Source organism: Anabrus simplex, chromosome 1 (assembly GCF_040414725.1).
Source record: "Anabrus simplex isolate iqAnaSimp1 chromosome 1, ASM4041472v1, whole genome shotgun sequence".
Lineage (NCBI taxonomy): Eukaryota > Metazoa > Arthropoda > Insecta > Orthoptera > Tettigoniidae > Anabrus > Anabrus simplex.
The window spans coordinates 1381639502-1381651853 of NC_090265.1; the positions used below are offsets into that span (position 1 = coordinate 1381639502).

Consider the following 12352-nt stretch of genomic DNA (forward strand, 5'->3'; position numbering starts at 1 on the left):
TGAGAAGAAGAATTGGGCAATTGATCGGAATCAAGTAGTGAGGTATCATCTTCTATACGGAGTTCTATTTCCCGTTCGACTTGTAGCTGTGACGGATCAGGTGATTCGGCACCCCCACTATGCTCTGCCATATCACTCACACTACACTGTGTGGCACACACTGCACTATACTACACTCGGCCGTACGTTACTCGCAAACCGCACACACTATTCAAGACAACCGGTCACGTCCGCTGCCAAGCAGCAACTACGGCCTTGACAATCGTTTGTGAAGCCCAGCATAAAGATGTAATAAAGCCGCTGGAGCGCTGGCCTACTACTCACTGACAGGAAGATGTGTACTGCAAATTGCCGCATTTCCTTCTTTATTTATATTGTTTTGCTGTCTTAAATACTGGCAATGTGTTCGCAATAAGGTGCTTGTTGGCTTACTAATTTAAGCTGATAGTTATGGGCTTAGTGAGTTGATTTTTTTTATTGTGTAGTGTGGTGATTATATTTTTTAAATTGGGTTTAGAACTCTTGGAATTTGTGACATTATTGTGCGCCTTTTTGTACTTCGAGCAGTAATTTTCTGCAAACAATCACAAATGTAATGAGTGGCTCAAAGTGTTTTCTCGCTGTAAATTCGTCCTAAACAGGAATTTTAATGTATGCGCTAATTCGGTTTTTTAATGGTGTAGTGATTTGCTTTTCTTTAACTGTGTTTGGAAATATTCAAATATGTGTTGCTGTGTGATTTTTGTATTCAGAACAGGAAAAAAGAGCAAAGGGACAATATCATTTCACGAATTCTCTGTAGACCAGGACAAAACTACGGAGTGGCTCAAAGCAGTTAGCACTTTCACCTTACTTTTCCGTTTCTATTTCGGGTATTTATCTTCTTTATTTCTTAATCTGATTACCCCTCCAGGGTTGGCTTTTCCCTCGGACTCAGCGAGGGATCCCACCTCTATGACCTCAAGGGTAGTGTCCTGGAGCGTGAGACTTCGGGTCGTGGGATAAAACAGGGAAGGATGACCAGTACCTCGCTCAAGCGACAGCAACAGCTATGCTGAACAGGGGCCTTGTGTTGGGGATGGGAAGATTGGAAGGGATAGACAAGGAAGAGGGAAGGAAGCGGCCGTGGCCTTGATTAAGGCACAGTCCCAGCTTATCCAAGGTAATCTGAACTTTAACAATTAAACACTGACAAGTAAGAACCATTACTGTTATAACGGTAAAGCCAACGTCAGAAGTGTTGTTACCTGAGCAATGAACAGTTAACAATGTATTTAATCGAAATACTTCTCTCTCACTGAATTTTTTATTTAAAATTATTCTCCTTCTTCTTCTTCTCCTTCTTCTTGCTATTTGTTTTACGTCGCACCGACACAAATAAGTCTTATGGCGACGATGGGATCGGAAAGGGCTAGGAGTGGGAAGGAATCAGCCGTACAGCCTGATGTAAAATGGGAAACGGTGGAAAACCATCCTCAGGGCTGCCGACAGTGGGGTTCGAACACACTATCTCCCGGATGCAAGCTTACAGCTGCGCGCCCCTACCCGCACGGCCGACTCGCCCGGTATTTTTATAGTGAAAGATATGAATGAAATGTAATCTGAAACTATATATATATATATTGAAATTAAAATTTAAACATGTTTGAGTCAAAATACTTATGTTATCCATACAACGAATATAGAAAGAAAGTATTTTTTTTTATATTTTGTCCAGCCATTTTTCTGAGAGCAGCACTTGAAGAATTTTAAAACTCTAATTGAACAATGATTCTTAATCTCAAGGTTAACATCAGAGGACATAAGTATTGTGTAAGTTCTGCTATGTATCTAAATGACGTGATAATAAAAGCGATTACAAATATTCCTCACAGTTAAGGAACGTCAGTTGGACTACTCCATCCCTCTGCAGTTTCATTTCACGATGTTATTTTGGCACATATCAATGAAAGTAGCATTTAGGATTAATCATTTTAACAGTATTAGTCAATGTAACATACTCCTTTATTCCCTAAATTAAGATAAATCGGCAATCAGAACCAATATCAGAACGTCAGATGGACTGCTCCATCTCTCCGCAGTTTCATATCACGGCATTATTTTGGCAAATATCAACGAAAGTAACCTTTAAGAATACTCATCTTAACAGTATTAACCTATCTAAATTTATCTAAATTACGATAAATCGGCAAAGTCAATATATTTTCCATTAAAAAGTATGCATTTCTATCGCAAATAGATAGGCCGCCAGCGCCACGTGTCGAGCTGTGTAACTACTCCGATTACTGTGCGTGGACCCGATTGTCAAGGCCGGTAAGGAGCTAGCTAGAGCGATGCATCAAGTCGGCCGTGGTTTATATATACTTGGACTGTGCTCTTCTTCTTCTTCTTCTTCTTCTTCTTCTTCGTCTTCTTCTTCTTCTTTTCATCTCCTTCGATGTAATTTAATGGGCTTCGCTGAATAGCGGTTTATCCAGTCACGAACCTTATGAAGGAGACGAAAACACAAGTGATAAAATGGAGAATAGAGGAAATTAATTCTACTACTAATCGACAACACACAGGAATATCACAAGGATACAAGGTACAAAGCTTCCGCCAGAGTAACCGTTCTCGGCGACTTGCTACCACACGAACATGCCCGGGTCATCATACAAGGGCGATATAAGACAAGGGGAAATAATTAAAGGAAAGTGTTGGTTTCCGAAAGGAAATTAGATAGGGCTACAATCGTAGAGGCAAGACCAACTACAATATATCAGACCTTAATTCAGCTATGGATAATGGCTAAAATGGCGCCGAGATCGGTTTGTTGAAATGTAAACATGAGAACGTGCGTAGCGTAGCGCCAGTTTAGTTCTTTCTGTTGCTTTGGTTTGATTAGGAAACGTTAGTGTAGTGATGTATTTCTTGAAATTCGGTTTTAAAACTACTTTGATATATTAGTTAATCACATATATTATATACATATATTATAATTATAATTATAATTAATATATATATTATACAATTCCATAGAATATTGTGTACCATATTACAGCAGATACAATCACATTTAAATCAAGTGTACTTAATGCATCGGGATGATGTCATAGTTACAAATATTTTATTAGGGTGGATTAAAATATTCGAGGCTTAATATGCCAATAGAGAGGATGTCTTCCGTGTACTTCATGATCTATTTTTTCCGGATAAAGCCAAAACTCTGTGTTGGTGCCTATCCTGGTACATGTCTCAATGACTATACCTTTGGGGGTTTTAAAAGTGGCAACACCTATGGACTACATCTGCACGCTTGAAGGGAAATTTCTATCATAGTCGACAACCACTATACATCTGCACGCTTGAAGGGAAATTTCTATCATAGTCGACAATCACTACTACATCTGCATGCCTGAAGGGAAATTTCTATCATAGTCGACAACCACTATTACCTACTACGTACTGGTATCGTAACGCAAACTACACCCGTCCACATATCATTATTTTATCTGTGAAAGAATATTATATTTTGTTTGTCAAATTAGAGGACAAGGTATTAACTGAATATACTATCAGTTAAAGTACGTATTTATTTGAGTCCGTATCCCCATTTAAATCTGAAATCATTCATAGTCATGTGTTACCATATTACTCTGTATCATATGAAGTGTTTCAGTTCACTCTTTCAATTATTTTTTCTAAAGCTTCCTCCTTCGCAATGCTCCCATATCGGCTTTCATATTTTCCCCTAAAATCTCAAAAGTTCGTATATCATCTTTTCACGCTTGTAACAACTTTTGTCCTGATGGATCCAAAAATTATTGTGGTGTCGGAGCTGCCTTTTACTACGAACAAACCCAGTATGTTTAATTGTATCATTTAGCGTTACATTTTTATATTTTTTCTGAAGAACTGCTTGCCATACGACAAACGTTAATCTACATAAAATATTCATCGATATATTCTGCCAACATATTTACTGACTCCCTCTATGTGCTCAAATAATTAAAATACAACAAGTTTACTTTCAACTGTTATGTATATCATGTAAAGCACATCCTATTTAATTTACACCAATTAGGTGTCCAAGTTACACTCATTTGGATACCTGCACATAAAAACATACCAGGTAACGAACGGGCTGATCGATTAGCCAACCTACAAACCCGACCACATTTTCTGCTCCAGCATCTGACTTCCTTTCTCTGCTAAAATCCCCAAAAAAACACTCATGGCAACACCTATGGACTACATCTGCACGCTTGAAGGGAAATTTCTATCATAGTCGACAACCACTATTACCTACTACGTACTGGTATCGTAACGCAAACTACACCCGTCCACATATCATTAATATCTTAGGCCTTCGCTTTAATCATGCTCTCACTTTTACTTACCCGGCGCTAGAGTCCTTGAAGGACCTGGGCCTTGTCGATCACTTGTCTCCTCCAGTCGTCTCTCGAAGCGGCCAGCGTTCTCCAGTTCCGTATTCCTAGTCATCTCAAGTCCGCCTCTACATCATCCAGCTATCGTAAACTTGGTCGTCCCACTGAGCGGCTTCCTTCGGGCTTGGTGTCTAACACCTTCCTTGGCACTCACTGTTCCTCCATTCGCTGCGCATGTCCCAACCACCGTAATCTTCTAATATTTATATCTGTAGTTATTGACGGATTCTTATATAGTTCATGCAGCTCTATTGGTCCTAATTCTCCAACCACACTTTTCGTATACTGCACCATATATCTTCCTCAACACTTTTCGTTCCCATGCATCCAAAGTATTTCTGATTTGCTGTGTAATTGTCCATGTTTCCGATCCATACATAGCTACAGGTTTTATAATCGTTCTATACACTGTCAACTTCAGCTGCCTTGAGATATTTGACGATCGTAACAAGTTATGGAAGCTATAATAGCATATGTTGCCTGCCGCTATTCTTGCCTTAATCTCTACTGGTACTACATTATCTTCTGTGACTATTCCTCCCAAATACTTGAACTGATTTACTCTTTCAAACCCTTCAAACTGCTCTGCCCCCCTCCACCTGGTTTTATTTCTGGTGTTGATCATGTATTTTGTTTTCTCCAATCATGCTCTCACATCCCTCTATAAATTTCGATTTCGTCTACAACAGCATCCTCTATGTGGTTGTGGCTCAGCAGATGCCGATATTAACCATCACATGTTTCAATGTCCTTTGTATAACTCCTCTCGACGCCGCCTGTACTCGAGCTTAATAACTTTAAATTATCCTCTGCCAACGTCAATTGCATGTCTGGTATACAATCCCTCCCACACAATACCCAGTATATTAAATCAGTTCTTTGATGACTCTAATATACAACTCCAGTCATTCATTAGAAACATTACTTGACATCATTTCAATTGTTTCGTAATATTTTCCCTTACATTGTGTATACTTCATATTATGCATCTACTTTTTGACACGCCTTCCCTCTTACACCCCCTTTTAACCCACTACCGTCTATTGTCATCTTTCCCCCTACCCCAATCGTGTTTACACTTTCATTGACGTCATACTATCACACCGTTACGAACCTTAGATGTTTGTTTCCGACATCAACAACACTTTCCTCATTCTATCGCTTCAATATCATTTGTCCGGTTATTAATTTCCCTCAGTCCAGCGTCCCACATTCTTTCATGAATTCAACCCCTCAGTAGTTCCACTTCCCTTTCCTACTTAACCTTAAATGTTGACCTGGTTTTGTTCGTTTTGTAAAAAGTCACTGAGATGGGTCACTCTAGCGTGAAGATTAGTATACCTTGTGTCCTTCTGATTTTCCTATATATCCTAAGCATTATATAAGTAATATCACCATCAGTTGCATATATGCTACGTTTTCTAGTGAACTATTTCAAGTGCTTTGGAACCATTTTATGTGTCAACTGCACTCTCTGCACGTCCATGTCAATCAGATAATCTTGCGAACTGTTGTGTGTGTCCTCCGCCGTCTGCAAGCTCCGCAACCCGCCCAGCCTCCGATGCTTCTAGATACCATGAGGCGTGGACTCCAGCGCGCTGACGTAATCGTGAGACGTCAGTCAGCATGTATAAATTGGACGACGTCTTCTCCACTGTAGGCAAGCGGCCACTGTGGATCAGTGGTAGAGTGTCGAGCCGTACCACCCCCAGCCACTGGGCCCCAATGTGGAGTGTGTTAGAGGCATGGCCATCCAGAGGTGGGGTGCCGACTGGAGCCCAGGTGCCGCAGATGCGCCGCCTCCCACTTGTCCCGCGATTGCCCCTATGGCAACGACCCTGCGTACTCCAAGTGAGCCAACTGCGGGGGGGGGGGGGAAACACGCGGCTAATTTCAAAAAATTGTCCCAGCCGCAGAACTTTCGAAGCCGCCAATCAAGGCAAAGGGCCAAAGGGTAATAAGCGTGGCAACCCTAAAGCCCAAGCAGGCCCATCAGGCAAAGGCGCATCACGCAAAAATAAAGCAGGCCAGTCAGGCAAAAAGGACCCTTCAGGTCCTGCAGGTCCCTCAGACACAAAGGGCCAAGAACATGGCCCTTCAGGCATGCAGCGCCCTTCAGGCGTAAGAATATTAAATTTTAAACCTCTACGGACGGTGAATGAACACAACCCCGGGCCCTCAACCCAACCAGCCCCCACCACCGTTCAAACCAAGACCTCCAATCAGAACAAAAAGAAGGCCCAGACCCAGGCAAGAAATCAAAGGCAGGCTAAGCCCACGCAAGCACATCTCGAGCTGCCACAGGCCACCCCATACCAGCTCTACCCCCGCAGCGAACCTGCCACTAGTAAACCGGCATTCGCACCACCGCCCCCAACGCCCGCCCCCCGCACCACACCAACCACAACACCTACACAAGAACAGGCACAGCAGCCAGAAGGGGGAATGGCAGTAAAGGCGTTCAGGGAAAGGATAGAAGAAATCCTGAAGACCTTCTTCCCAAACCTGAAGCTCACGCCAGCCATAACCACTGGGGTTATGATGGCCAACATGCTGCCATTCCCCTGGCTGAAGGACCTGGTTAATGCCATTGTTGACCTCCTAACCCTAGATGGCTGAACAACCAAACGAGGACGATAATAATAATAATAATAATAATAATAATAATAATAATAATAATAATAACACGCAGGAGCTTCGAGTTATAATATGGAACTGCCAGGGCGGCAGGTCTAGGAAATATGAACTCGAAGCCTTCCTAGCCGGGAACACCATACATGTAGCTCTCCTAACAGAAACCTTCCTCCCACCGGGGAAGAAGTTCACCATAAGGGGCTATAAACTACACAGAAGCGACAAGGCTAATAGAGTCGGAGGGGTAGCAGTTCTGGTAAGGAAGGACATTAAACATATGGAACTAGACTTACAAGAGCTGATCGAACTGGAGACATGCGGAATTGCCATGCCAGTGCGAGGAACACTCATCAATGTCATATCGGCATACGCCAGGCCTAGAAGCCTTAACACACAAGACATTGAAATGGTACTAGGGCTAAATCGAAACACGATCCTAGGAGGTGACCTAAATTCGAAACACGCCAGCTGGGGCTGCCTGAAACCTAACGCAGACGGCGAAAGGCTGTACACCCACATGCTATCCCAGGACTATGTGGTAACAGCCCCCAGTGAACCCACGTTCCTAGCGCCAAACGAGCAGGTCGACGTTATATTGGACATAGCCCTACTGCGAAATATTCCTCAAAGACACAGCATAAAAGTCATTAACGACCTAGGGTCGTGGCATCAACTAGTAATATTTACACTGGAAGCGAATCCGGAGGAATATGACAATAACCCCAACCACAGACTCAACTATAAAGCAGCCAAATGGGGTAAATTCGAAAGAAAACTCGATTCACTCCTACAAGGGACTGAGGACATACAAATAATAAACCCAGCCCAAAAAGATGAATCCCTAAAAACACTCATAAATGCGATCCAGGCAGCCACAACAGCGAGCATCCCGGTACTCAAACCTAGAAAACTCACTAACATCGAAATACCGGCCCACATTAAAGATCTAATACGCCAGCGTAACCGACACAATTGCAACTGTACCCGACACCACCGCGATGAAGACCGGATACGCAAGAATGAACTCAGAGTCGAAATCGAAACCGAACTAATGGAGTATAGGTCGCGGATCTGGAATAACAAACCGAGTACGTTTGACACTAATACCAGACTGGTATGGAACTTAGCGAGATATTTCACGCGAGAACCACACGTGATCCCAACAATTAAGGGACCTAACGGACCAGTATACGAAAACCAAGATAAAGCCGAGTTGATAGCCGACTCACTGCAAGAGGCCTTTACACCCAATGACGAACCGTCAGACCCCGCCATCATTAGGCAAACAGAGGCCAAAGTAGCGGAATTCCTAGCAAACGCACCTAAGCCCGAGGTTAAGAAGACTAATATCCACGAAATTAAGTGGATAATAGATCACCTTAACCCGAAGAAGGCACCCGGCCCAGACGAGATTCAGAACAAAATACTCAAAACGTTAACTCCGAAAGCCCTCGCACTACTCACTAAAATATACAATGCAATGTTCCAATTGCAGTATTATCCGGAACAGTTGAAGAAAGCGAGAATCCTTGTATTTGGCAAACCAGGCAAGGACAAATCAAACCCTAACAATTACCGGCCCATCAGTCTCAGTCTCCTGGACGCCCTCAGCAAACTATTCGAGAAAATACTGCTGAAAAGGCTAATAGCACATATCAAGGAAAGAGGAATTATTCGAAATGAACAATTCGGTTTTAGGAACGGCCACTCCGCCCCGCAACGAAATTAATTGCATTTAATCAGGTAAAAGATTAACCGAGTGGAGGAGCAACGCGTGTTAACTCGTTACCTGTATGCATCCGGGAGACGCATGGGTTCGAAGCTCACTATCCTCTGTCCTGAGAATGGTTTTCTGCGGTTTCCCATTTTAAATTCCAGTAAAATACCGGGTCAGTTCCTATTATGAGGGCACATCCGATTCTTTCCACCTACATACCCAATGTCATTCAACATCATTCATTTCACCTCCTGCCGTAAAAGTATGCCAAACAGATTCAGATTCATCTCATTCTTGACGTAATATGACGTAATATGAAGCGGGACTCAATGTGTAGACACACCATCGCGTTACGTGAGAACAACAAAGTAGAGTTTTCTCCAAGACCAGGAACCAGGATTACGTAAGTATAGCAGTTCATGCATTCAGCGTATCACAGGTGAAGAAACAGTACCTCGAATGAACATGATGGATGAGGTGGTACGCATAAACCCTCTTCGACGTTGAAGTCATGTGAGACGAATGGAGGAGGATAGGCTTCCCAGGAGAGTAATGAACTCCGTCATGGATGGTAAGGGAAACAGGGGGATACCATGATGACGATGGTTGTCACTATGGAACAAACATAAGAGAATGGAATGTCAGGTTGGGAATACAAAACTTAAAGAGATAGATCATTTAATGCTCTTATGATATATGTTCTCTCAGGGTGGTAGTATAGAAAGTGCAGCAAAGCTAATACAGTGAACTCGCAATGGCCATCGAAGGTATTCTCTAAGAAGGAAGTCAGCTCCTGGATGAAACTTTCTTTACACCGATCTATTTTCATAAAAACTTCGCTGTATGGGTGAAAACGATTGGTGGTGTAAGGAAAAACTCATTCGTAAGTTGGAAGTAACAGACATAAAATTTAAGACAATTATCGCTGGTACAAAGAAGTTGGAACCTGGCATGAGGGTAAGCAGAATGAAGAAATGAAGGCTAAGTTACGAATGAACTAGGTGGATGAGGTGGCACGCATAAACCAGCTTCGATTTTGGGGTCGTATCAAACGAATGGAAGAGGATAGGCTACCTAGGTGAGTAATGAACACCATCATGGATGGTAAGAGAAATAGACCAAGATGGCGATGGTCAGACTAATAATTTAACGATTGATTTATTCATTTATCGCATGGCTTTCATTGCTGGGAGTGTCCGAGAATATCTTCGACCCGCCAGTTCTATAGCTTTTTTGTTCCAGCACAACTTCTGGGGTTGAGCTATATGTACCACTGTGTGCGGGTGTTGCCTACTGGTATAGGTTTAATTATACGAGCTAAGAAATGAAATGAAATGACAATAGTGAAAGGGCAATGAAGGGAACTACCTACGTAAATCCTTAATGGCTGGCAACAACGTATTACTTAATTGATAGCCAGTGTCCCTGTTGAAATTACTAGGATTTCTACGTATTTCTACAGCTTCCCGTATACTCCTTGACATGTAGTATCTAGTGTGGGTAAGAGCTCAAGCTTCTTTTAACACGACATCATGACCCGATGTTAGCGCGTGCTCAGCTATTGCCGACTTTTCTGGCTGGTTGAGACGAATACTTCGTTCATGTTCCTTGATACGAGTACCAAGGGACCTGCATGTTTGGCCAAGGTATACCTTGCCGCAAGGACAATGAAATTCGAATGCCCAAGGTTGTAAAAGTTGGGGCAATTAGTCCTTGGTTTTATCAGGACTCTGAGGAGTTTTAATGACGGTGCCAAACCCGATTTTTATAATTTGTTTGCGGAAGATCATGGCAATGCGAACTGTAGTGTTATGATTCTGAGGTAGGTAGGCAGTTCCCATCATTTCTTCCTTCTGAGAGATATGCTTGGTCGTTTCTTTGGGATGCAGGGCTGTATGAACCTGCACATCACTGTAACATTACCCCTGAATATGAATTTCAGTGTTTCGAGCTCCACCTGGATATTTGATTGCTCACAAAATTCGTATCGCCTTATTGGTGAATGTAGTGAGAATGCCTTATTTTGTGCTGGATGGTGGTGGGAATCTGCATGAAGATAACGATTTGTGAGGGTGGGCTTAGGTTAGACGGCATATCCTAAGTAGCCGTCCGGTTTCTTTCTTGCTAGAAAATCCTAGAAAGGATGGCTTCCGTCCGACTCCATCCCCATAGCGAATTTAATTGAAGGTTGTTGTTGATTTAGGTGGTTTAGAAGTAGATGGAGTTTCTCAGAATTTTCTGTCCAGAAAACAAATGTATCATCAACATACCTCCGCCAAGTAAGTAGTTTGACGGGCCTGAAGCAATAGGCTCCTCCTGAAAATGATAAATAAAGGAATTAGCTACTACGGGCGAAAGTGACTTTATGAACAGACGGACGGGTTGGCTATGGGAAGTCCACTTAGGACATACCGTCTATCGTAATCCTATCCGTACGCTATCTTCCTGCAGATTCTCACCACCATCCAGAACAGAATCAAGGCATTTTCACAACACTCCCCAAGAGGGAAATACGAATTTGTGAGCCATCAAATATCCAGGTGGAGATGGATGAACTTAAAATCACGGTCAAGTGTAATTGTTACATCGACATGCAGATTTATAGAGCCCTGCATCGCAGAGAAACGACGAAGCAAAGCTCACAGAAGGAAGAAGTGGAGGGAACTGCCTTCACAACACCACAGATCGCACTGCCAAGGCCCTCAGCAAACACATTAAAAAACCGTGTTTGGCACCGTCACTAAAACAGCTCACAGCCTAGATAAAACTAAGGACAAATTGTACCCACCTTTACATCCTTGGGTATACGAAATTTACTGTACTTGTGGCAAGGTAGACATTGGCCAAACATGCAGGTCCATTGATACTCGTATCAAGGAACATGAACGAAGTATTAGTCTCAACCATCCAGAAAAATCAGCAATAGCTGATCTAGCTGATCTGATCTGTCGTCGAGTCATGATGTCGTGTTACGAGATGCTCGAGCTCTTACCCACACTAGATACTACATGTCCAGGATTACACGAGAAGCTGTGGAAATACGTAGAATTCCTAACAGTTTCAACATTGACACTGGCTATCAATTACTGTAAATAATACGTGGTCTCAACCATGAAGTATTTACGTAGGTAGTTCCCTACCCTGTCCCTTCTCTACTGTTTTTTCGTTTCGGTGTTTTCCAAATTCGTACGTTTCTCATCTCCAGATATTTCATTGCAGGCTTGTGACAATGTCATACTTTCATTTATGGGTACAACTGTTATGTTATGTTATGTTATGTTATGTTATGTTATGTTATGTTATGTTATGTTATGTTATGTTATGTTATGTTATGTTATGTTATGTTATGTTATGTTATGTTATGTTATGTTATGTTATGTTATGTTATGTTATGTTATGTTATGTTATGTTATGTTATGTTATGTTATGCTACAGATCTAGCCACCACCGGTTATCAAGCGAGGAAGGTTTGAGATAAGAAATACATCAAGACGAAGGCAACTCAGCCTTAATAAGGGACGACCCAATCCACCCCCGCCCCCTGCCAGCGACAAGGGAGTGGACAGATAACCCA

At 42.4% G+C, this 12352-nt stretch overlaps 1 long non-coding RNA gene across 1 annotated transcript in view; it reads right to left on the bottom strand.

Moving 5' to 3' along the window:
• Positions 1–2455: 2455 nt before the first annotated feature.
• The window catches only part of LOC137501876 (uncharacterized), a 72475-nt gene continuing 62578 nt past the window's right edge, over positions 2456–12352 (bottom strand). The window contains exon 3 of the long non-coding RNA XR_011018666.1: positions 2456–2485. This is a non-coding gene — a long non-coding RNA (uncharacterized lncRNA). The remainder of the gene's footprint in view (positions 2486–12352) is intronic.